Source organism: Zingiber officinale, chromosome 2B, assembly GCF_018446385.1.
Source record: "Zingiber officinale cultivar Zhangliang chromosome 2B, Zo_v1.1, whole genome shotgun sequence".
Taxonomy (NCBI): Eukaryota; Viridiplantae; Streptophyta; class Magnoliopsida; order Zingiberales; family Zingiberaceae; genus Zingiber; species Zingiber officinale.
Window position 1 is genome coordinate 137,382,395 of NC_055989.1, and position 24,284 is coordinate 137,406,678.

The 24,284-nt window shown below is 40.3% G+C and overlaps 1 non-coding gene across 1 annotated transcript; it reads left to right on the plus strand.

Moving 5' to 3' along the window:
• Window positions 1-1,493: 1,493 nt before the first annotated feature.
• Window positions 1,494-1,585, plus strand: LOC122050002. The gene has a single exon (XR_006131227.1). It is a non-coding gene; the product is annotated as a small nucleolar RNA Z161/Z228 (small nucleolar RNA).
• The last annotated feature ends 22,699 nt before the right edge of the window (window positions 1,586-24,284 follow it).

A 24,284-nucleotide genomic window follows, 5' to 3' on the forward strand; every position in this document is an offset into this window, starting at 1 on the left:
GACCGTTGCTGATGTGGACTTGAAAAGTGATCCACTACGACAAGACGCCTGTTTAACACCCTAGTGGTCTGGGCACCTGAACTAGATGGTTCATGCTCCTAGACTAGATAGTCCGGGCGCCCAGACTAGTCAGCTAGGTGCTGACTATCCAACGCCTTCTCCAGTCGTTGGCTTCTTCTCCCGTCGCTTGGGTGATACTCCGACCTTTCAGAGTTGAGCTCACTTAAATGTAACTTAGGTCATCTCCTCGAGCAGTCTTTCGCTCTGACTTCTCATCTCTTAGATGCGTCACACACATTCTTCTCGCTCCACCGGTGTACTCCTCTGTATCTTTTCGTCCCTCGAATGCACCAAGTTCGTTGACTCAATTCTCGTGTCATCCTTCTCGTCCCTACATCTTTCGCTCGACTTCTTGCATTCCTAAATACTTGCACACTCAGACGTAAGACATAAATACATAAAGTCTAACTTAACTTGGTTGATGATATCAAAATCCATGATACTTTTATGAGATTATGAGATTGATCCATCGATAAAGTAGAGATCATGGAGTAGAAATCGACAAACTATGTTATATGATTTGTCTGGTATTCTTCTTTTGTGTTTTTATTTGTTTTTTATTCTATTGTGCAAATTCATTATAGACGAGAACAAAGATGAACCAAATTGTGTTTGCCTATTTATCCCCTCTAGTCAGCACTCAATGGTCTCAACATTAATGTAGTAATACAAATTTAGAATAAAATTTATCTTGATGCTAACAGAGATGCATTGTTGAGTTGGTGGCATGCCTATGGTGTTGGCGATGCTTACATGATGAATTATGAGGATTAAAAGATTATTATAAAGTACATAAGAAAATAATTTGAGAAATCAATAGGAAAATTCAAGAGAAATACAAGTGGAGAGAATGAGGGGATAAGAAAATATAAGTTGAAAGAGTGAGAATGAGAGAATGCAAGTTGTTTGGATGAGAGATGAGTGATAGAATTAGGAGCTATATTTTACAGGAACATTTTAAAAATTCTTTGAATTTATTTAGGCCTATTTGGTAACTTTAGACTAAAATTAACAAGAACACCTCATTTTCATTTGAAATAAAGGACAGACTAATTTTAGCCTTTTTTTAGGGTTTTTGAAGATTGGTCTAGGCCAAGCTTGAGAAGGCCCAATTTTTTATAAGCACACGACCCAATCTGTTTGACACCATCCACTTGCACGCTATAAATATTGGTCCAAGTTAGGGTTTCTTCCGCATGCCCCCCACCCAACACCAAGCCACGCCACTTCTTCGACAGCCCTTTTTTCTCTTCTTCCCAAGGCCGCCATTTTAAGTGTAAAAACAAGCTCTTGTTTTGTTTTTCAGTTGGTTTCTTGTGATGCTCTTCCGTTCAGATCGCCATGAACACGAGAAGCGCCATTCATATTTCTCTCTCTTATGGTTTTGGATTATTTCTTTTTTTTTTCCACTCTTAATTACAATTGAAGTGCGAAACTTGATGATGAGAATGGATATTTACATCTCACGACGGTCATCTGAGACGCTTCTGTGTCAATGTCGATGCATATCCAAACTCTGATAGCTTCTCTTCACCTTTTATGTTATAGCTTCAGCAGTAATTTTTTTTTTTTATAATCCAAGTGTCAGGATTTTGATAAACAACCTTCTTCTCTAATTCGCATAAATCTGAAAATAAATCTGAGGCATAATTTAATTATGCACACTCAGAAAGCCGACCTTCTGAAGGATGTACGGGTTTCACATATCGATCTCTTTATTCTAGTCACCGAATTACTATTTTATTTTGCAAGTTATCAGTTCAAAATGTTAATTCATGTTATATTGCGGGTATTATTAATTATAATATATTCTTACTTAAGAAACTACTTTGGATTTGAAAAATATATAATTGAAAATATAAAACATGGAGATAATAATCGTCTTTATTTTTTTTTTAAAAAAAAGAAACAATGATATCATTTTTAATGTTTTAAATAATAAAAAATTAATTATTTAATATATTAAAATTATTTATGAGTAGTAAAATCTATTAATATCGATTTCTGTATTGATTTATAAATTTTATAAACTAATTTAATATCTTTTTATTTATATGATTTTTATAGTTAAAGAATAGTCATCGTTTTTTTAATTATGTAAAATTATATATAAAGTACTAAATTTATAATTAATCATATAAAATACAGTAAATTATATCTTACAGCTTCTTGTAATGTATTTATATGATTCATTAGGATGAAATGTTAAATTATTTTTTAATTTGATTAAAGGAATTTTAAAAAAATTAGCTCATAACTAATTTTTATATCATTTGATTTATATTGCATGTTTAACATTAATAATCATTACTTTTGATTAATAGTCTCAAATTTAAAAAGAAAACATATTTATTTATTTTATGCAGTTATATGTATATTTGATAACTTTTGTAGATGATTATTGACAATATATGTATCTCTAGTTGTTTCTTACTAAGAACAAAGCATACGAAGCTTTTAATGTAATTAAGGTTGAACTAGAAAAAGCAAATTAAGATCGCTTGTATTATGGTAGATACATTGAAGATGGGATTGTTAGAATTGCAAGACATCATACATGAAAAGGATGCATCTATATTAAGATCTTGCTATTATCAATCTCTAAAACACAATGGAAAACTAAAACAATAGCTAGCACAAGCCGATTCGAATCCATCACAAAGCTATTGCTTCTTACTTGTCGCGGGTGTTCTTGCTAGTGTGGAATAATCTTGTATAGGAGTGGGCGGCGGCAATCCTTAGTTCTTTCTCAATTGGGAAGAAAGGAGATTGAACAAGTTATAGAATGTGCCTTAATTTATGAGCATCTTCCTTTATATACCATATTCACCTTAAAGTTGATGCGGTCATCAATGTTAATGAACCGGGTTATTGGATCTACATATTAAATCCATATCAAATTTATTCAAACTCTCTTTATATACATTAAAATTTGAAGCATTAGATCACTTAATTGAGTTTAGTTACTTTAATGACAATTAGATGTGTGTGTTAATCAAGTGTTAGCTCATCTTATGAAGATTAACTTTATCCATATGGACTCAATTGGATTTAGTCCGCTCATATAGATTTAATCTTACAATCTTTCACTTGGGCTATATTTAATTCGTTATACACCACACAATCCCTTAATTAAGCTCAACATGTCAAACTTTATGAGTTAAATACTTCTTTAAACAATCTCATCCATCAATTAGTATAAGACTAAAGAAGTCATAACTACTATAACTGTAATAAGATCACATTAATCATAGTATTAATATCATTAACGACATAGATCAAATGTGGATGTGTAGTATAAGAATGACACGAAATGTGATATACAAGTATCTATTCTCAATAAGTTCTCTTTATGACCTAAATCAGGTCTGAATTATATTTACTAAAACCTTAATTATGCTAAACTATAGTGGTAAATCATGATTTAACTTTATGAGTCCAACTGGAGTCCACATCATATTTACAACAAGTGAATGTAAAATCGCAACAGTAAATATGATATTTATATGTCAAAGAAAGTCAAAATTATGCACATATATAGAAAAACTGTAATATATATAATGAGTCAAAAAATATATGTTCATGAACATAGAGCATCACACAAAACACAGATTTCTACATAATGAGTACTTCATCAAAAGGAAGAACTCTCATATTCAGCACATGCTGATGAAACACCTCGGGTGACAAATCTTTGATGAGTGGATTCGCTAACATGGAATCTGTTCATATATGCTCTATCATTATTTGATCATTCTAAATTCTTTCTTTAACCGTCAAAAACTTTATGTCAATGTGTTTAAACTTTGACGAATTATGATTATTCTTGGAATACAATTCTGTAGCTTTGTTACCACAGTTGATCCTTAATAACCAGTCAATGCCCCCAATAATCTGTAACCCTATGATAAAGTTCTGCATCCATATTCCATTGTTGAAAGCTTCATAGCAAGTTATAAACTATGCCTCCATAGTGAAAGTGGCTATTAGCATTTGTTTTATGCTTTTCCACGATATAGGATCTTTCGTCAATATGAAGACATACCATAAGGTGGATCTCCTGCTATCTAAGTATCCAGCAAAATCAGAATCTGAATATCTAATGATCTCCAGATGATCTGATCTTAGATATGTGAGCATGTAATCTTTCGTTCTTTGCAAATACAGCATAACCCTCTTTACAGTTTTCTAATGCTTTGGTCTATGGTTACTTAAATATTTGTCCAACATCCCCACAATGTATGCAAGATCTGATCGTGTACATACCTGAGCATACATCAAACTCCCTACTGCTGCTGCATAGGGGAATTGCTATATTTTCTTGATCTCAAGTTCATGATGTAGACATTGTTGCAAGCTAAATCCATCACCCTTTGCCACCGGAGTGTCATCGGGAGCATAATTCTGCATGTCATACTGAATGAGCACCTTTTCTATATAGACATTTTGTCATAGTCTAAGTGTATACCTTGAATGATCACGAACAATCTGTATGCCTAAGACAAAAGATGCTTCAGCAAGATTTAAATTTACCAGATAGAAATGACTTGGTTTCTAACAGCTGACTCATATCATTGCATGCAAGTAATATATCATCCATGTAGAAAACAAGTATAATAAACTTACTCCCACTGAACTTGATATACAAATATTGATTAATTGGATTCTCCTTGAAACCATATGAAGAAACCATTTGAATCAAACTTCCAGTACCATTGACAAGATGACTGTTTCAAACCATAAAATCGACTTCCTTAGTTTACATACTAGGTGCTTTGAATCATCCGACTCAAAGTTCTCCAGTTGCACCATGTATATAGTTTCTTCAATGTTTTCATTGAGAAACGTAATCTTAATGTCCATTTGGTATAGTTCTATGTCATAATTAGCTACAAGTGCGATGATTATCCTAAGAGAGTCTTTTATCAAAACTAGCAAAAAAGTCTCCTTATAATCAATGTATTCCTTTTGAGTGAATCTCTTGGTGATTGATAAATCTAATTTTGTTGTGAAATATGTACAAATAAAATACTAAACCCCTAACTACACTAATGCAGTAGAGTGTGACCCAAGTCGTATCTCACAAAGAATGTAGTCGATGCATGATAATCCTAAGATCAAGTTTATTGGTTTAGGGGTTTGTTTTTTTAAGCAATAAATAGAAAAGCTGAATAATGAAAAACAACCTATTTAACCTAAACTATGAATTCCATTAACCTAAGAAGCACAAAGCATGTAATGAAACTTAAGCATTTACGAAATCTAACTACTAGTTGCATAAGAGAGAAAATAAAGGAAATGATACTACACATGCAATCAAATCATGAAATTGGAAAGAAATAAGGCATTCAAACTAATCCTAACTACTACAATGCAGAAATTTAACATGAACAACAATATTAAAGAACACCAAAATGCAAATCAACATAACCAAACCAACACTAAGGTGCAAAATCTAAGTATCATTCAGATCTAAATGAAAATTAAACTAATTGAAAATTAAATTAAACAATGTTGAAGAAGGGAATTATTAACCAAATTTGCAACTCACAAGGCAAGCTAGGAAATCCCATAACTTGTGTCATTCGGATCTGAATCGAAAAAGAACAAGCAGCAATGAAGATGAACAAAGGAAACTGATCAAGTCACCAATGATGGATGATTGGAGCTCAAAAGAGTGGTGCTAGTTGAAGGGCGGAGACACTCATGAAACCAACTAGGGTTTCCCCTTGGCTTGTATCAATCTGGATCAGATCTATGGTGAAGAAGAGGAAACTCCTCTGTTGCACTGTAAGGAAGGTGGAACTAAAGATGGGATGGTGATCTGAACATGTAGATGTAGAATTCAGAAGGTGATGGAAAAAAAAATCCCTATCTCCCTTGTAACTATGACGATTAACTCAGCTCAGATCGGTGGTGCGATGTTGTTTGATGTCGAAAGAAATGGTGATGAGATTGTCATGGAATTTGGGGGGGGGGGGGGAGGAGACGTTGAGTGGATCAGATGAGGAAGATGGTGGCCAAACCTTCTGATGAAGATGAGGATGGACGAGGAAGGGAACTCTTGACCTCAGTGGATGAAGGCGAAGCTTCGGTGGTTTGCGATCGATGGAGGAAGAAGGTGAAGTCGCGTGTGTCTCTCCTCTATTTTTTATGCTAATCTCTTGTAGCAAAATCGACGAAGCCCGCACTATAGCTTCTCCCATTTCAAATGATCTCAGATCTGAACGGACGATCCATAATTCTTTAGATCTCAATCAATGGTTGGATCAGTTCATATTTGGAATCAAAGGCTTCAAATCTTAATCGATGGTGGTGATCTACCCTCTCTTTGACTTGGACAGAATGGACCTTTGATGGATGACATAGATCTCCTTAGATCTCGAATGGACGTCCTAGATTACTTTAAAACTTGATCTCCCCAATTAATCTTAGAATTGAGCCCAATTTGGATCGATCCGACTTGAGTTCATGATCCTTTGATGCCTACAAAGATAATATTCAAATATTAGCTTCAAATATCACAAGTATGGGAGAATTTACAATTAAGTCTAAAAATACATACAACTTGTGAAATATGATATAATCATTGATTTATCACACAATCAACTCAAAAACTCAAGTATAGGATCCTAAATAATGTGACAAAATGATGGTTATTAAATCCCTTATACTTATTCTTGCATGTCCCGGGCAAGCAAACAAAATAAAGAAATAACTAGAACTTATCTCCCTAATTTTCTTAGCAATACTTAGAAGATCATAAAAACTAATTAACTAAGACCATTTAAGGATCAAAATAATCTTGAATAAAATCTCTACAATAATCATTGATGATCTTATCCATTTGAAATAACTAAGAAAGTAGCAATCTCACCAGAAAAATGTACCTACTCTAACTCTCACAATCATGTGTATAAGTGGAGCTCACTCAATACAACTCACAACACTTCACTATAATAAGCTTGCTCATTTTCTATTTCTCCATCACTAAAAAAACATAGCATAGCATGAATCAAAAGGATTTATTAAGAGTTGAAATGGAGTAAAAAAGAACTAAATGAAGCAAACAAAATGAAAATATAAAAGAAATCAATGAAGAAAGTAAAAAAAAATGAGAGTATTAGAAGAATAAACCTGATGAGTTGGTTGCAATTAATGTGGGACTGTTTACCACCAAAGGAGCATGCTCTACTTCTTCCCTTTATTGTTTTGCTATCCCATTGAAGATTTTCCATTGTTCCCTTGAAATTCTATCAAGTTTCTTTGAAGTGTCCTCCAAGATACTCTTAGTTTGATGTGAATCTCCTAATTACAGAAGCTAATTCTATCAAGTTTAATGTGAATCTCTGGACAAGCTTCGGGCGCCTGGAAGCCTATTTTTTAGCAATCTTTATCATGCATCACAGGTTAGTCCAAGCAAAAATAATATATAAAGTAAGGTAAATTTTGACAGTTTTCAAACTGTCTGGTCCTAATTTTGAGTTTTACTAAAACTCTTGATCGGACCGACGCATATGGTTTCCTGTTCGGAGAATGTGTCCTCACTTACTCCTTTCAAGAGAGATTACCTTTTGAAGACCATTTGGACTTTTGCTTAACGTCCGAGGCATCAAGACTTTCTGTTGGATGTTAAATCCTCAACCTGTCTAGTCTTCCGCCTAGTATCTGTGACCCCTAGGACTTTCACCTAACATCTTCGACCCTAGAATTTCACCCAATGTCCTCAACCCGTCAAGACTTTGCCCAATCCCCGGACTAGGACTTCATTGCATAATCACAGCTAGGAGTTTCCACCTTTTCCCTGGCCTCAACTAGGACTTTTACTTTGCCTAAGATCACTTAGGACTTTCCTGCACATTTAATTAAACTTGTTGGACCAACAAGAAACCTTAACTTTAACCTTTTATCATAACCAAAACTTAGGTTCCATCATTTGATGCTTCCTGCACCAACACAAATGGAGTCGGTCAAGAGACGATTGAACCATCTCTGCGCCAAGCCAGAGAAGGTCATTAGGAACACTCGGGGTTGGTACAGTCGCATGGCTCAGTCGAGTGGTCTAGCCGATCAGACCTCTTGTTTAATTAGATCCTGAGTCATCCCAGCTCTATGAAATCCTGAGTCAGGTCCTAATTCAACTCAAAACCAAGTGGCATGGTCGCATGGCTCGGTCAAATAATCCAGCCAATCATACCTCTTGTCCGATCGGATCTCCTGAGGAGAGTTAAGTCCTCAAAGGAGAAGAGTCCTCAGAAGACCCGAGTTCTCGAGATGGTCATTATTTCTCAGCCGACCCGACCCCGTCTGTGACAAGGTCCGATCGAATGATCGAGGAGACTCAGTCAACCTACCATTAAAGTACATTAATGGCTCGTCATCCCAATTGCCTAATATTCCTTTTTGCCATTTTGTGTAACAATTGTTAGAGAATCAAAGGAATATTCCCTGTGCAATATGTATGACAGAAGCATCTACCATGCAAAATAATCAGTCCTTTTTTGGAAATACATTGATATTCGTACACACAGGAACAATTACACTATATAAGGGGTTTTCTCTTAAAAGTGCAGGTACGCAACATTACACACTTAAAGTCCTCTGTTCATTTTCTATTATTCATCATCTTTTATCACTTATTTGACTTGAGCATCAGAGTGCTTGCTCCAGGAACCATCCCTGGCCCGATTGCTGAAGTTCTCTTCCCTCTATGTTCTTTTTTGACATGCAGGATCGTTCGTTGTCCTTTTCGTCTAGCTTAAAGTCTTCTTACGACACCAAATTTATGACTTAGATCCACCATCTTTTGGTATAGGGACACACTAACCACCCAGAACTCACGAAGTAAGGAGAAGTTAAGGTAAGGCACACAAAAGGAATATATGATAGTGAAGAAAGTTTACCCTTGTGACATTCTCTGAAAAGTGATCGACCAGCTCCTCTGGGGAGCTCTCGGTTGTGTGTGCCCGAGAGTTAGCCAAAGTTTGAGCCGACGGACCTTGTATCTTTATTAGGTGTTGGGGAGCAAGAGACTCTAAGGGGTTGGTGGAGAGCCACTCTTGTAAGGCAACCTAAGCATGATGCTAACTTTTTTTTTTTGCTTGTTGTGCCCACTCGGCCTTGTAACTTGGACTTTGATTTGGGAGTGGAGCGTAACTTGGAGTGAGACTTTGATGGTTTGGTCGGTGGAGGCAATAAATAGGAGATCAGCAGCACAACAATCGCTCTAGTTAGCAGTGCAAGGTTTGATAGCGTCTGCTCAGACGACACAGGAGTTGGACGATCAACTCCAAGCTTAGGAGGAATGGAAGAGAGTGAACTCTCTCCCCGTTTGGACAACGGATGTGGAGCTAGCACTTCGGTGGAAACTTGTTGTATGGGTGTAGCCGATCAACGCCTCTTGCATCGTTAACATTGGAGCAGAGGTTTGTCGGAAGTGGTAGACTCAGATAGAATCTCCACGGCCATCAGGGAAGGCCGGGGAGGCGGTAGTTCCTCAATATTAGTGATTGCATCACTCCTCATGACTTGACTGGTGCCCTCTTCTCCGATCGGATCCTTAGTTAAGCTAATCGGCGTGAGCCCATGGGTTGCCAGCTCAGCCTCACCACGTGCATCCATTTCCTTATCATCCAACTTGATGAAATCCTTAGTCAAGCTTTCTGTTGGTGCAGTTGACATCAATAATCAAACCTAAATTTTGATGAATGACAAGTGGATTAAAGTTAGATGTATTATTATCTAACATTTTTATCAAGTATGCAGGACTTGACTGGTCTGACATCAGGCTGAAATCCAACTAGGTATGGAGGACCTGATAGCTGGTGTAGAAGTTTAGATAGATCAAGGAGTAACCCGATATCTAACGAAAAGTCCAGCCGGGTCCGTGAGACCTGACAGCTGGCCAAAGTTCAGTTGGATTTGCAAACCTAACAATTGGCAGGAAGACTTAGTGGACCATAAAGAAGTCAAATGATTATGTACGTTAAGTAAGGTAAGTCACTGGAGGAGAGTGTTTCAGTGAGGATGAGTCCCAATTAGGGATTTTAGGTGCAAATCCAATTTAGGTTCATTTTAGAAACCTAAATTGAGACAGTGACTAGATTCTGGTCTCGAGAAGACAGGATCTAATTAATAATATTATTTTATTATTGTGCTAACTCCGTTTTACAGGTTATACTTTATTTTTAGACTAACATATTTTTACAAGAGTTAAAGAGAAAAATCAACCTTGGTGAACAGTGCTCAAGACGCCTCTTGGTTGATTGGAGACACCTTAGACAGTGGTGCAAAGGCACCTCCTATGCGAGTGGAGGTGCCTCGAATGCTAGTCGAAGACTCCGCACGGGAGGGTACAAAGGTGCCTCGTATGCCTTTGAGGCACCTTAAATTTGTTGCTAGAGGCGCCTTGGAAGAGTTTTGAAGGTGTCCTCCAAAGGATAAAAACTAAAGGAAGCAGAGCTTATCATGGCCGAGGTTTTAGAGATTGATTTTGCACTTTGAGGCGCCCTAGACAAGGCTTGGAAGTGCCCTAAATAGCCTATAAAAGAAGGGTTCGTGCAAGCATTCTATACAACTCACTTATATGTTCAATACGCAACCCTTCGAGTTTTTGGCTACTCCAACTTCGTTCGTCTGCTGTGCTGCAATGTTGTTACGCTTGACTACTGCTAAGAAGCCTTCCAACACCGAGCTCAATCCGATCTTCATCAGAGTGTTGGGTAACAAAGTTTTCTTTAGTACTTAATTTCTACATAAAGGAAAGTATAGCTTGTTACACTTGTCCTCATTTTTCTATTGTACTTGATTCCCTCTTCCAGTGATTTCAGAAAAGGATTATAGTGGATTGCCCATCGATATGGTCTGAAAGATCTTGGGTCATGGTGTAGGAGTTGCCAAAGACTCTGAACCAATTAACTCCTCGAGTTATTGTGTTCTTGTTTTTTTCGATTTCTATTTTATTTCTGTTGTGTACTCATTTTTAAAACTAAATAAAGGTTAAGTTTTTAAAATCATATGATTCTATAGGTTCGAAAAGAGCTAGAGGGGGGCAGAAGCGCTCGTGTCTTTTGTCACTCGTTTCAGAAAATACAGAATAAACGCAGCGGAATAGAGACAAAAGCAATCACAAACACAAGTAGGATTTATTTAGTTCGGAGCCTGTGACGACTCCTACTCCAAAGCCCGCAATCGACAATCTCTTTTGTTGGGAAATCACTATATATTCGGAAATTAGTACAAGGATGTATTACAATGAAAGTATTAAATTAAGTGCAACAATTAAGTATACCGACTACTTTTGAGGATCTGGAAGGTAGTACTTTCGGTCGTCGGAGTCGAGTCACATAGTCGTAGGATTGTTTTTCAGAGAAACGCACCGTAGAATGATCGCAAGAGTAAGTTATATTAAGGCACTACTCGAACCTGCCTTAAATAGGCTGTTGAAGGCGCCTTCAGCCTCCATGGAAGGCGCCTCCAACTAAGACTTTATCCCCGTAGCTTCAGTCGTCGATAAGGTCCGCTTTCTGCGAACTCTATCTCTCCAAATGTGCCTTCAAGCTCCATGAAAGGAACCTTGAACACTGTTCACCGGAGGCGCCTTCAAGTTCCATGGAAGGCATCTTGAACACTATTCACCCGAGACTCTTTTGTGCTTTCCACTTCCTGTAAGGCATATTAGTCCAAATATAAAATATACCTTGCAAAATAGAGTTAGCACAATAAAATATGAAATAATAAATTATTTTGACAGTCTCCAGACTGTCCAGTTCTAACTTCGAGTTTTGCTAAAACTCTAGGTCGAACTGACGCCTACTGTTCTCTCGTCGGAGAAGGCATCCTCACATACTCCTCTCAGGAGAGTTTACCTTTTGTCATACCGATCCTCCAGACCGATTGGATTTTTGCTCAGTGTCTGAGTCTTCAAGACTTTTCCAATGGATGTTCGATCCCCGACCCGTCCAGTCTTCCACCTGGTTCGCGACCACCAGAATTTTCACCTAGAGTCCTTGACTCTAGGGTTTCACCCAAAGTGCTTGACCTGCCAAGACTTTCCGCCTAGGGTTACCACCCCCTAGGACCTAGAGTTTGTAGGACCGTTGGGCCGGCTAGAGGGGTTGGTAAATAACCTGTCAATTAAAAACAGACAACCCTTCCTCGAACGATTAAGCTAACACTTGTAAAATGAATTAAGCAGATAAATAAAAGCATAAAAGAAAAAACGAGGCACCAGATGTTTACTTGGTTACAATCGATGTGGTTGTTAATCCAAGGAAGATTAAGCTCAAAAACTCCTTCAGGCGGAGAAGCCTCTTACAGCATTTAGGCACAGAAAATAGAAGCTTAACTACAACTAAAGCATACAAGTGTTTGGAAATAGAATGATCGTGATTGTTGAAAAGCTTTTGGACCAAGGCTATATTTATAGCCTTGGTCGGGGCGCCTGGAAGGGTTCCGGGCTCCCCCAACGGTTAGATCGAGTCAAAGCTCGATCCTGTGAAAAAGTCACTTCCGGGCGCCCCGGACAGCTCCGGGCGCCCCGGACAGTTCCGGGCGCCCTGGAGCCAAAAGTCAACCCAATTGACTTTTGGTCCGTGCTCTCTTCTCCGGTTCAGCTCGCCTCTGGTCCGGGTCTTTCTGCTCCGGCTCCGCTTGCTTGGGTGATCTCTGACATCCGGAATAGGGCTCACTCGAACCCATCTTCCGGTCTTCTCGAGCGTGCTTCCCTCCGGCTTCTCGTCCCTCGGAATTACCGCGTGTCCCTTCTCGTCCACCAGCGTACTCATCCGCAGACTTCGTCCCTCGGTCGCACCCCGTGCCGACTTTCGCGCTAGCTGCGTCTCTTGCTCCCCGAGCAATCTTCCGCTCCGACTTTCGTACCTCGGAACCACCGCGCGCACTTCCTTCTCGTCCGCCGGTGTACTCTTCCGCAGCACCTCGTCCCTCGGATGTACAGCGTGTCGTCCTTCTCGCTAGCTGCGTCTTCCGCTCGAGTACCTGTGCTCCTAAGCTCCTGCACACTTAGACACAAGGTTAGAAACAACGCAGGACCTAACTTAACTTGTTGATCACACCAAAACAACCTTGGGGTTCCAACAATCTCCTCCTTTTTGGTGTGATCAACCCAAGTTAAGCTAGGGTCAACAATAGATATGAAATTAAACAGTTTATTGCAATAACATGCAACATGATAGAAAAAATTAAATTTTAATTTTCAATTTTCTACCTCCCCCTAGACTTATACTTTCCTTCTCCCCCTTTGATCACAATAAAAATGGGGAACAACTAAAATCTAAGGGTTGACATTAAAAAAAATTTGAAAATATATTTCAATAATTTTCAGGGAAATATTTCTAAGTCAAGACAAATTTCTAAGAAGAGAAATAATTTTTTTTTAAAAAAAAATTTCAAGTATTCGTCATCAATAATTAAAAACTTTCTAAGCCGAAAAATTTATGCAAGAAAATTTTAAGAGAATTGATAACATTAAAAGAAATTTTCTATATATTTATTTATTTATATATTCTAATGCTTTTATCAGAAAATTTTAAATTTTCATTTTAATTTATCATAATTTCTTAACTTTGAAGCAAGAAATTTTGAGCATGTAGAAATTTGTGCAAATTGTAACATGTCATTTTGAGTTCCTAATTTGCAAAGATATTTCGATAATATAAACTTGATAAAGTTTTTCGACAATACTTCTGATTTGCAAACTTCGTTCGACAAAATATTTTGTAATTTGCAAAAGTATTTTGACAACATAAATTTGCAACAATCTGTGGATAATAGATTTACTACTCCGAAAAACTCTTTCGATAATATCTCTAATTTGCAAACTTTGTTTAAAAAAATGTTTCGTAATCCGAACAAATTTTTAGATCCGAAAAAAGTTTTCGATAATATTTCTAAGTTGCATAATACTTTCGTAAAAATATTTTGTAATTTGTAACAATTATTCGACCGAAGATTTTCTAATCCGAAAAGTTCTTTCGATAATTCAAATTTTGGTTTGCAAAAATCTTCAGGTAATTTGATTAATTGAACCAGTTGTTCAGAGGGTAGAGGCCATACCTTACTTACCTCGTCGACCGTTGGTTCTCCCCTTGTTAAATTAATTTCTTCTGAAGATTCTCCCCCTTCATCGATCTCGGGATGTACTTCAACTGTTGGGGCTGTCTTGGTAATTTCTTCCGTCTCGGATTCTTCTGATGATGGCTCGATGTCTATCGAGGAGACGACTTCAACCGATTCTTCGTAGAGCATTAAGAACTTTTCCCAAAGTTCTTTCGCACTTTTGTACTCTCCGACTCTGTCGAAATCTTTAGTTGGTATTGCGCTTAGAATGTGAAACTCTGCCCGAGCATTCGCCATGGACTCTTCACGTTGCTTCTCGTTCCAGAGGCGTATGCCGATTTTCTCTCCGTTCGTGTCTTTCGGTGCTTCATAACCTGTTTTCATTATTAGAGAAATACCAATATCAGAGTTAAGGAATACCTTCATTTGTTGTTTCCATGAAGAAAGCTCCCCCTCGAATGCTGGTGGGTAGTCGCTAGCTCCGGCCATTGTTTTGTTGCTTCAGACGACGGTTAGTCCTTCTGAGGCGTACTCGGCTCTGATATCACTTGTAGGACCGTTGGGCCGGCTAGAGGGGTTGGTAAATAACCTGTCAATTAAAAACAGACAACCCTTCCTCGAACGATTAAGCTAACACTTGTAAAATGAATTAAGCAGATAAATAAAAGCATAAAAGAAAAAACGAGGCACCAGATGTTTACTTGGTTACAACCGATGTGGTTGTTAATCCAAGGAAGATTAAGCTCAAAAACTCCTTCAGGCGGAGAAGCCTCTTACAGCATTTAGGCACAGAAAATAGAAGCTTAACTACAACTAAAGCATACAAGTGTTTGGAAATAGAATGATCGTGATTGTTGAAAAGCTTTTGGACCAAGGCTATATTTATAGCCTTGGTCGGGGCGCCTGGAAGGGTTCCGGGCGCCCTGGGGGGGATAAAATTTATCCCCCAATGGTTGGATCGAGTCAAAGTTCAATCCTGTGAAAAAGTCACTTCCGGGCGCCCCGGACAGCACAGGGCGCCTCGGACAGCTCCGGGCGCCCCGAACAGCTCCGGGCGCCCCGGACAGTTCCGGGCGCCCTGGAGCCAAAAGTCAACCCAGTTGACTTTTGGTCCGTGCTCTCTTCTCTGGTTCAGCTTGCCTCTGGTCTGGGTCTTTCTGCTCCGGCTCCGCTTTCTTGGGTGATCTCTGACATCCGGAGTAGGGCTCACCCGAACCCATCTTCCGGTCTTCTCGAGCGTGCTTCCCTCCGGCTTCTCGTCCCTCGGAATTACCGCGTGTCCCTTCTCGTTCACCAGCGTACTCATCCGCAGACTTCGTCCCTCGGTCGCACCCCGTGCCGACCTTCGCGCTAGCTGCGTCTCTTGCTCCTCGAGCAATCTTCCGCTCCGGCTTTCGTACCTCGGAACCACCGCGCGCACTTCCTTCTCGTCCGCCGGTGTACTCTTCCGCAGCACCTCGTCCCTCGGATGCACAGCGTGCTGTCCTTCTCGCTAGCTGCGTCTTCCGCTCGAGTACCTGTGCTCCTAAGCTCCTGCACACTTAGACACAAGGTTAGAAACAACGCAGGACCTAACTTAACTTATTGATCACACCAAAACAACCTTGGGGTTCCAACAGAGTTATCATCCCCTGGGGTTTTCTACCTGCCTAGAATCACTAGGACTTTTGCCTAAGTACACTTAGGACTTTCCTGCATACTTGGTTCAACACTTATTAGATCACAAAACAACTTAACTTTGAACCCTTTGTCATAATCAAAACACAGATTTGATCGTCTGTTGCTACCCACACCAACAGATTCACCTCCCCTCTCACATGTGCTACAGTCCTATAAGTGGTATCAGAGTTCTATAAGCTCTGAATTGGTGCAACTACCAATCAAGCAAGGGGTTTAATTGTTTGTTTCTTTTACACTTTATTTTTCTTCAAATTTTAGTTTTTTAAATCTATTTGAATTGGTATAATTATCTCTTCGAATAAATCCTTTTTCATTTCGATTTTGCTCAAGTTGGTGCAACACCACTTGAATTTTTCGTCTTATTCCTTTCTTTCTACCACACTACTTACCCCAAAACAAAGTTTTAATATCTATTTAGATTTTTCTATTTTAGCAATCACATGGCCCATCAAAGGATGCAGTACCGCTCATCCTCTGTTATTCAAGAGCGATGACTTCTCATACTGAAAGAAGTGGATCGAGGTATACCTCAAGACTGACATCGACTAGTGGTTCACTATTCGACAAGGTTACAAGATGCTAATGGATGAAGTTACTATTGGTGTAGAAATCACCAGATGATTAAACCTAAATTTTGATTATGGCAAAGAGTTCAAAGTTAAAGTTTCTTGCTGTATAACAAGGTTGACTGAGTTTGCAAGAAAATCCTAAGTGATCTCAGATAAAAGAAAGTCCTAGTTGATACTAAGTAGGTGAAAAGTCCTAGCTGCTGTTAGGCAACAAAGTCTTAGGTGGACTGGGTGAAGTCTTGGCGGGTTGAGGACTTTGGGCAAAATCCTAGAGTCGAGGACTCTAGGTGAAAATCCTGGGAGTCGCGGATACCAAGTGGAAGACTGGATGGGTCATGGATTGGACGTTCAGCATGAAGTCCTGAAGTCTCGAACGCTAACCAAAAGTCCAGATAGTCTGAAAGATCGTTCTGACAAAAGATAATTTCTCTTAAGAGGAGTAGGTGAGGATGCGTTCCTCGTCGAGGGAATAGTATGTGTCAGTTAGACCTAGAGTTTTCGAGAAATCCAAAAGTTAAAATACGACAGTCCAAAGATTGTCAAGTAGTTTTAATATTCATATTTTTTTTGTGCTAACTTTTTTTGTAGGGTATGTTTAGTATTTTGGACTAATGTATCTTGCAGGAAGTGAAAAGCACATTTCAAGCTCGGATGGACAGTGTTCAAGGCGCCTCCAAGGCGGTTAGAGGCGCCTCAGGTGTCTTGGCTGAAGATCCACGCAGAGAGGTGCGAAGGAGGCTTCCATGCACCTGAAGGTGCCTTGGAGACTGGATGGAAGGCTCCTTCCATGAGTTTGAAGGCACCTTCAAAGGGATAAACTTCACAGATTACGGAAGTTATTGTCTCCGATGCTACGGGGAAAAGTTGCACCACTGGAGGTGCCTTCAATGGGGTTGAAGGCACCTCCAGCAGTTTATACAGGTCTTGTTCGAGCAGTGGTTGAAACACAACTGATCTTCGCAATATTTCTCCTGCGCGTTGCTCCAAAGACGATCCAATGAAGCCATAACTCGACTCCGACAATCGGAAGTCCAAAATTTCTCATTCTTAGTTGTCAATATAATTTTAATTATTGTAGTTAAATTATTGTACTTGTAATTCACTGATTTATTAGTGAATTATCCAAAGTAAACACTCAACGAGTGTGTGCCTTGGAGTAGGAGTCATCATAGGCTTCGAACCAAGTAAAATCAACTTGTGCCACTGGTTTTTTTACTTGCTCTTATTCTGCTACATTTTATTCTGATTGATTTTAAACAAAAGTGAAAGTCGCGAGTGCAATTCACCCCCCCTCTAGCACGTCTCGATCATACATTTACAAAAACACCCCTTGACCCAAAAAATTGGAACCCTGAGATGAAAAAGAAGGCTCAAATCAAGATCAAAGTCATTAACTCCCTTCAATGCAGACTCACAAAGGAAGAACTGAACCATGTCAGCTGTAATGACCCGCCTTCTACAAACTAAGCTGTAAGACCGATCGTCACATTATGCTGTGCTAACTATTCCCTGACCATCATTGAATCTAGATGCGGAAGCTGTGCTGATTAAAAATTTTGCTGAACTATTATCTTTTCTCTATTCTACTGGTGCTAAGGGGTATAATCTGAGCTATTTATGTCGTTATTACCTCCCCCCATGGTCAAGGAGCCTAACTGAAGGTTTCTGGCTGATGTCAGGCTTCCCAATCGATCCACGGATCGATTGATGGGATTGGATCGATCCAGTGATCGATCCAGCCAGCTACTGTATGGTGAACTTGAGTTGGATCGATCCAGTGATCGATCCAGCACATTACTGTGCTCGGGGCGATATTCTGGATCGATCGGCTGATCGATCCAGGCTGTTCAATCGATCCAGTGATCGATCCCCGACCCTTCTGTTCGCGACAGAAGACATCCGGATCGATCCAGTGATCGATTCCAGACTTCTCTGTTTGCGACAGAATGCGTCTGGATCGATCGGCTGATCGATCCAGAAGCTTACTGTTCGCGTACGAACTTCTCAATCGATCGGCTGATCGATTGAGAATCCTCCAATCGATCGGTCGATCGATTGGGGTTTCTGATTTCGTACTGGAACTCTGATTTCAGCACTTGTTCGTGCCAAAACTACTTATGACATTTCTAAACTAAATTCCAAACATTCTAACATCACAAAGACGGTATTCTAAACATAATAGGATGCATGATTAACTAATTCATAACATTTAACCTGCTACGGTGCAAAATAACAAAATGCTCAAAGGTTCTAGTACTTAAACAAGCTTGTTGAAATTTCCTAAGATCTTTCATTCCAAGTTCCATCCACACACATCTTCATCGCATTGCCCTCCAGCCTCCGCTAGTCCATCTTTCCTTTACCTTTATCTGCAGTATAAGGAAGAAGTATCTGTAAGCTTTCGCTTAGTAAGAAACCATCTACCTCACAAAACATGCAAACGATGCAATTCATGCTTTGAAAATATGCTATTTAAAACATGTACTGATTGAACTAAAACATGGCATGCTATCATACAAAACATAGCAATCAAAAGCTAGTCATGGCATACTATCATCTAAAGCATGTGTAACATAAACTGAACATAGAGCTATCATACAAAATCATAAGAGTGAGCTGAGCTGAAGTATGAACTGAGCCAAACTAAGCTAAGCTAGTATTGAAGTTAAACTGTATACACCACTAATTGTGAGTTTTGAAAACTACTTATCATAATAGGTGAAAATACATAATCAGGTTGCTAATGGGCCCGACAACTGTACGTGCTATGCGCGCATCCCTAACTAGACCCGGGTTTGCAAGTCCCAAATTTAGTGGGGTTACTAGGTTATCTGAACCTAGGGACGACTGTGGGAGCCCAACCCAATGGATATCTAATCCAGTACAGTGCCACTGAAAAGTAAAATACTGAACATAAGCTAATAAATCCTTGTCTTGCTCTTACTAGGTTGTCTAAACCCAGAACTAGGTTATCTAAACCTAGAGGCGACTGTGGGAGCCCACCCATTGGACATCTAGTCCTAAAAAAACTGGAGCAAGACTAAATAAGCTATAAAATACTTCTATTGCATTTATTTAAGCTACTAAAATGCCTAAGTTGCACTTTTCTGTGCTAAATAATTTAATCGAACACTTGGTATGCGCTAATTCACATCCTTTGTGTCGATAGTCTACATATTTCTAAACTAATACATGGAATTCACACGAAAGCTACTTATACTGCAGGTGAGGGGTTTCTTACCTCGTGTTCAGATTTTCTTACAAATCTAATCGCTAGATTTTTGGAGAAGAAGATTCCTCCGTCGATTTCCTCGCGTCCACGTGCTCTTCTCGCGGGGAGGAACGTTCTCGTAGCCGAGATATCACCGGAAGGTGTTCCCCTTGCCCTTGGGACGGAAACCCTAGGTTTCTTGAGGTTGGCGCCGAGAGGTGAGGGAGAAAAGAAGAGGGCGACGTGACTAGGGTGAGGGAAAGGTTTTTCTCCTTTAAGAAAAAAATAACAATTCCTCACTTAAATATTTATTTATATTAAATGGGTAACTCGGCCCAACTCAAATATAAATATAATTGATTCCCTTTCTTTTCAGCACGGCCCTGCTGGGTTCAACTGGTTACTAGAATTATCCGTAAACCATAGGTCTCGGGTTCAATTCCCGCTTAGGCCGTTTTCGTTTTCTATTTGTTTTTGCTTCTTCCGCTACTCTAAAAATTAAGTAAAAATATCCTAAAATTCCAGAAAAATCATAGAATATTTCTAAAATAGTTTTGAGAATTTTCGGGTGTTACAATCCCCCATACCTTATAAAAAGTTCATCCTCGAACTTAGAATAATTCTGGGTACTTCTGTCTCATGCTGGCTTTTGTCTCCCAAGTTGTCTCTTCTGCTGTGTGATTTCGCCAAATAACATTTACTAATGGTACTTCCTTATTCCGTAATTTCCTAACTGCTCAATCTACTATCTGAGTAGGCCGACTGTCATAGCTGAGGTCTTCGCGGATCTGTACCGACTGGGGCTCAATCACCTGGGTGGCATCTGGGGTATGCTTCTTCAGCATAGAGACATGAAATACATTGTGGACAGCTGACATTTCCTGGGGCAGCTCTAGCTCATATGCTACCTTGCCCACTCTTCTGCTGATGAGGTATGGTCCCACATATCTGGGACTTAGCTTGCCCTTCTTTCCAAAACGCATTACTCCCTTCATAGGAGCTACTCTGAGGAACACTAAATCTCCAACTGAGAACTCTAAAGGTCTGCGCCATGTATCAGCATAGCTTTTCTGGCGGCTCTGAGCTGTCTCTTTTCTGCTACTAGATCTGTCTGAAGTTCTAGTTCTTTCTGTTCACCACTCTCATACCAGCAGATTGGAGATCTACACCTCCGCCCATAGAGAGCCTCGTAAGGTGCCATACCGATAGTGGCCTGATAGCTGTTGTTGTATGCAAATTCTGCTAGACTCAGATATTTGCACCAACTTCCTTTGAAATCTAGGGCACATGCTCGGAGCATATCTTCGAGTACCTGATTTACCCGCTCCGTCTGTGCTAAACTTTAACTTCGTGCCCAAAGCTGACTGTACACACTCCCAGAAGTGTGACGTGAATCTACTATCTCTGTCTGAAATAATGGTTCGTGGGACTCCATGTAGTCTCACGATCTCCTTGAGATACAACTGAGCTAGCTATTCCATGGAGTAGGATATCCTGATAGTTAAGAAGTGGGCTGATTTAGTCAATCTGTCGACTATTACCCAGATGGTGTCAAAATCATTCGTGGTTCTGGGTAATCCCACTATGAAATCCATCGAAATGTCTTCCCACTTCCATTCTGGGATCTGAATGGGCTGCAAAACTCCTCCTGGTCTCTGATGTTCTGCCTTGACCCTCTGACAGGTGAGGCAGGTGTTGACATTTCGAGCGACGTCTCTCTTCATTCCGGGCCACCAAAAACGCTTCTTCAAGTCCTGGTACATTTTGGTGGAGCCTGGATGCATCGCATAGGGAGTCTTGTGAGCCTCATCTAAAATCTTCCTTCTGAGTTCCTCCTGATCTGGAACACATAATCTATCACCAAAATACAACACCCCGCTAGCGGACACTCTGAATTCTCCACTTTCTGTTTCTGCTAACCCTTGCTTGATTTTCTGAATTTCAGGATCCTGCTCCTGAGCTGTCTGGATGTCACCAAGCAAGGTAGACTCTAATGTCATAGTAGAGAGCTGTCCGACTATGAGTTCGAGACCGAAATCTGTGATCTCTTTCTGTAGGGGCGGTGACATGGCTGCTAGAGATAATAGGGCAGCACTGGACTTTCTGCTAAGGGCGTCTGCTACCCTATTTGCTTTTCCTGGGTGGTAGAGGATGTCTATATCGTAGTCCTTGACCAGCTCTAGCCATCTGCGCTGCCGCATATTCAGATCCTTCTGAGTGAAGAAGTACTTCAGACTCTGATGATCTGTATACACTCTGCACTGAGCTCCATACAAGTAATGTCTCCAAATTTTGAGAGCGAACACCACTGCTGCAAGCTCGAGGTCATGAGTGGGGTAATTCCTCTCATAATCCTTGAGTTATCTGGAGGCATAAGCGATCACCTTGCCATTTTGCATCAGCACTGCTCCTAGTCCCAACTTCGAGGCATCACTATATATATCAAAGCTGTCTGTATTTTCTGGTAGAGTCAGAATATGTGCACTGGTCAATCTCCTCTTCAGCTCGCTGAAACTGTTCTCACAGTGCTCTATCCACTGAAACTTTCTGTTCATTCTGGTAAGAGCTGTCAGTGGGGAGGCTATCCTGGAGAAGTCCTCTACGAATTTTCTGTAATAACCCGCTAATCCCAGAAAGCTTCTGATCTCACTGGCGTTCTTAGGTCTTTTCCAGTTACTCACAGCTTCTATCTTACTGGGGTCTACCATGATACCATCCTTTGAGATGATATGACCCAAGAAGGACACCTGATCTAACCAAAATTCATATTTTGTGAACTTGGCATATAACTGGTTCTGCTGAAGGGTCTGCAATACTGTTCTCAGGTGCTCTGCGTATTCTTCCTGAGTTCTTGAATAGATAAGAATATCATCGATGAACACGATGACAAACTTATCTAAATATTCCCTGAATACTCTGTTCATGAGGTCCATGAAAGTAGCTGGAGCATTGGTCACACCAAAGGGCATGACTACGAACTCGTAATGTTCGTATCTAGTCCTGAATGCTGTCTTAGGTATATCCCCTTCTTTGACCTTCACCTGATGATAACCCGATCTGAGGTCTATCTTTGAGAACACTGCTGCTCCCTTTAGCTGATCGAACAGGTCATCAATTCTGGGGAGAGGATACCTGTTCTTGATGGTGACTTGGTTCAGTGCTCTGTAATCTATGCACAGGCGCATGCTTCCGTCCTTCTTCTTCACGAACAATACAGGCGCTCCCCATGGTGAGTGACTAGGGCGTATGAAGCCTTTATCAAGCAGCTCCTGTAGTTGCTCATGAAGTTCCTTCAGTTCTGCTGGAGCCATACGGTAAGGTGCTTTGGAGATAGGATTTGTACCGAGAATGAGCTCTATCTCGAATTCAATCTCCCTGTCTGGTGCTAAGCCTGGTAGCTCTTCAGGAAAGACTGCTGGGTAGTCACATACGACTCGGACCTCTGCTAGCTGTTGGTCCTTGTCCTGATTGGTATTGACTATGTGCGCTAAAAATCTCGTACATCCTGAATCCATTAATCTCTGTGCCTTCATAGCTGAGAGGAACTTCTTGGCCTTGCTTTTGGGTTCTTCGATGAATTCGAACTGTGCTTCTGCTTCAGGTTGGAATACAACTTTCTGTTTACGACACTCTATGGAAGCACCGTATCTGATCAAGAAGTCCATTCCGAAGATGACATCGTAATCAGTCATATTTAGCACTATCAGATCACAAAAGAGTTCTCTGTCTGCTATAATGACTGACACTGCTCTGAGCCAGTGCGTGGATGCCATAATTTCTCCTGAAGGCAATGTCGTCAGAAACTGACTACTGAGTACCTCTGGAGGTACTGCTAACTTCTCAGTAAATGCCCTGGATATATATGAATGGGTTGCCCTAGTATCGAATAAGACAGTTGTACTTTGCTGTAAAATACTAATCTGACCTGTAACAACTGTCGAGGTATTTGCTACGTCCTCTCTGGTCAGTGAGTAGATCCGTGCATTTGTCGTAGCTGGAGGGGCTTCTAATCTTCCTTGGCTGATATGTGGACCCTCTAAAACGGCCTGCATCTGATGTAACTGAGCTGGCTGGCCTCCATACTGAATCGGTTGGGGCTGAGGAAGACTGGTCTTGCTTGGGCACTGCTTAGCCATATGCCCTTTCTGCCCACACTCAAAGCATCCTCGTGTGCCCTTACGACAAACTCCAGGGTGGAATTTCCCACAAGTAGCACACTTTGGATAACTAGGATGTTTATTAGCTGGTCCTCCTTTTGGGTAACCCCCTGGTTTGCGCTTGTTGCTGGAGTTCCCTTTCCAGTTGGAGCTGTGGCCCTGTTGTTTCTGAGTGCCTGAGCCTCCTTGACCTTTGGATTCTGAGAAAACTTGCTTCTGCTGCTTGATACTGTTCTGGTAGTGCTCGGTGGTCAGAGCGCTGCTAACTAGTTCTTCAGTGGTTTGCGGCCTATGAATGCCGTCCGCCACATTCATTGCTATTTCCGGTCTCAGCATCTTGAGCATCAACCGGACTCGTTCTCTCTCTGTGCCGACTAGTTCAGGGCATAGACGAGCCAATCTGTTGAATTTCTTCACGGCTTCCTCAACTGATAGGTTGCCCTGACGAAACTCGGTGAACTCGTCATAGTGGCGGTTTGTGACCCGCATGTAAAAGAATTCCTCAAAGAATTCCTTCTCGAATTCAGCCCA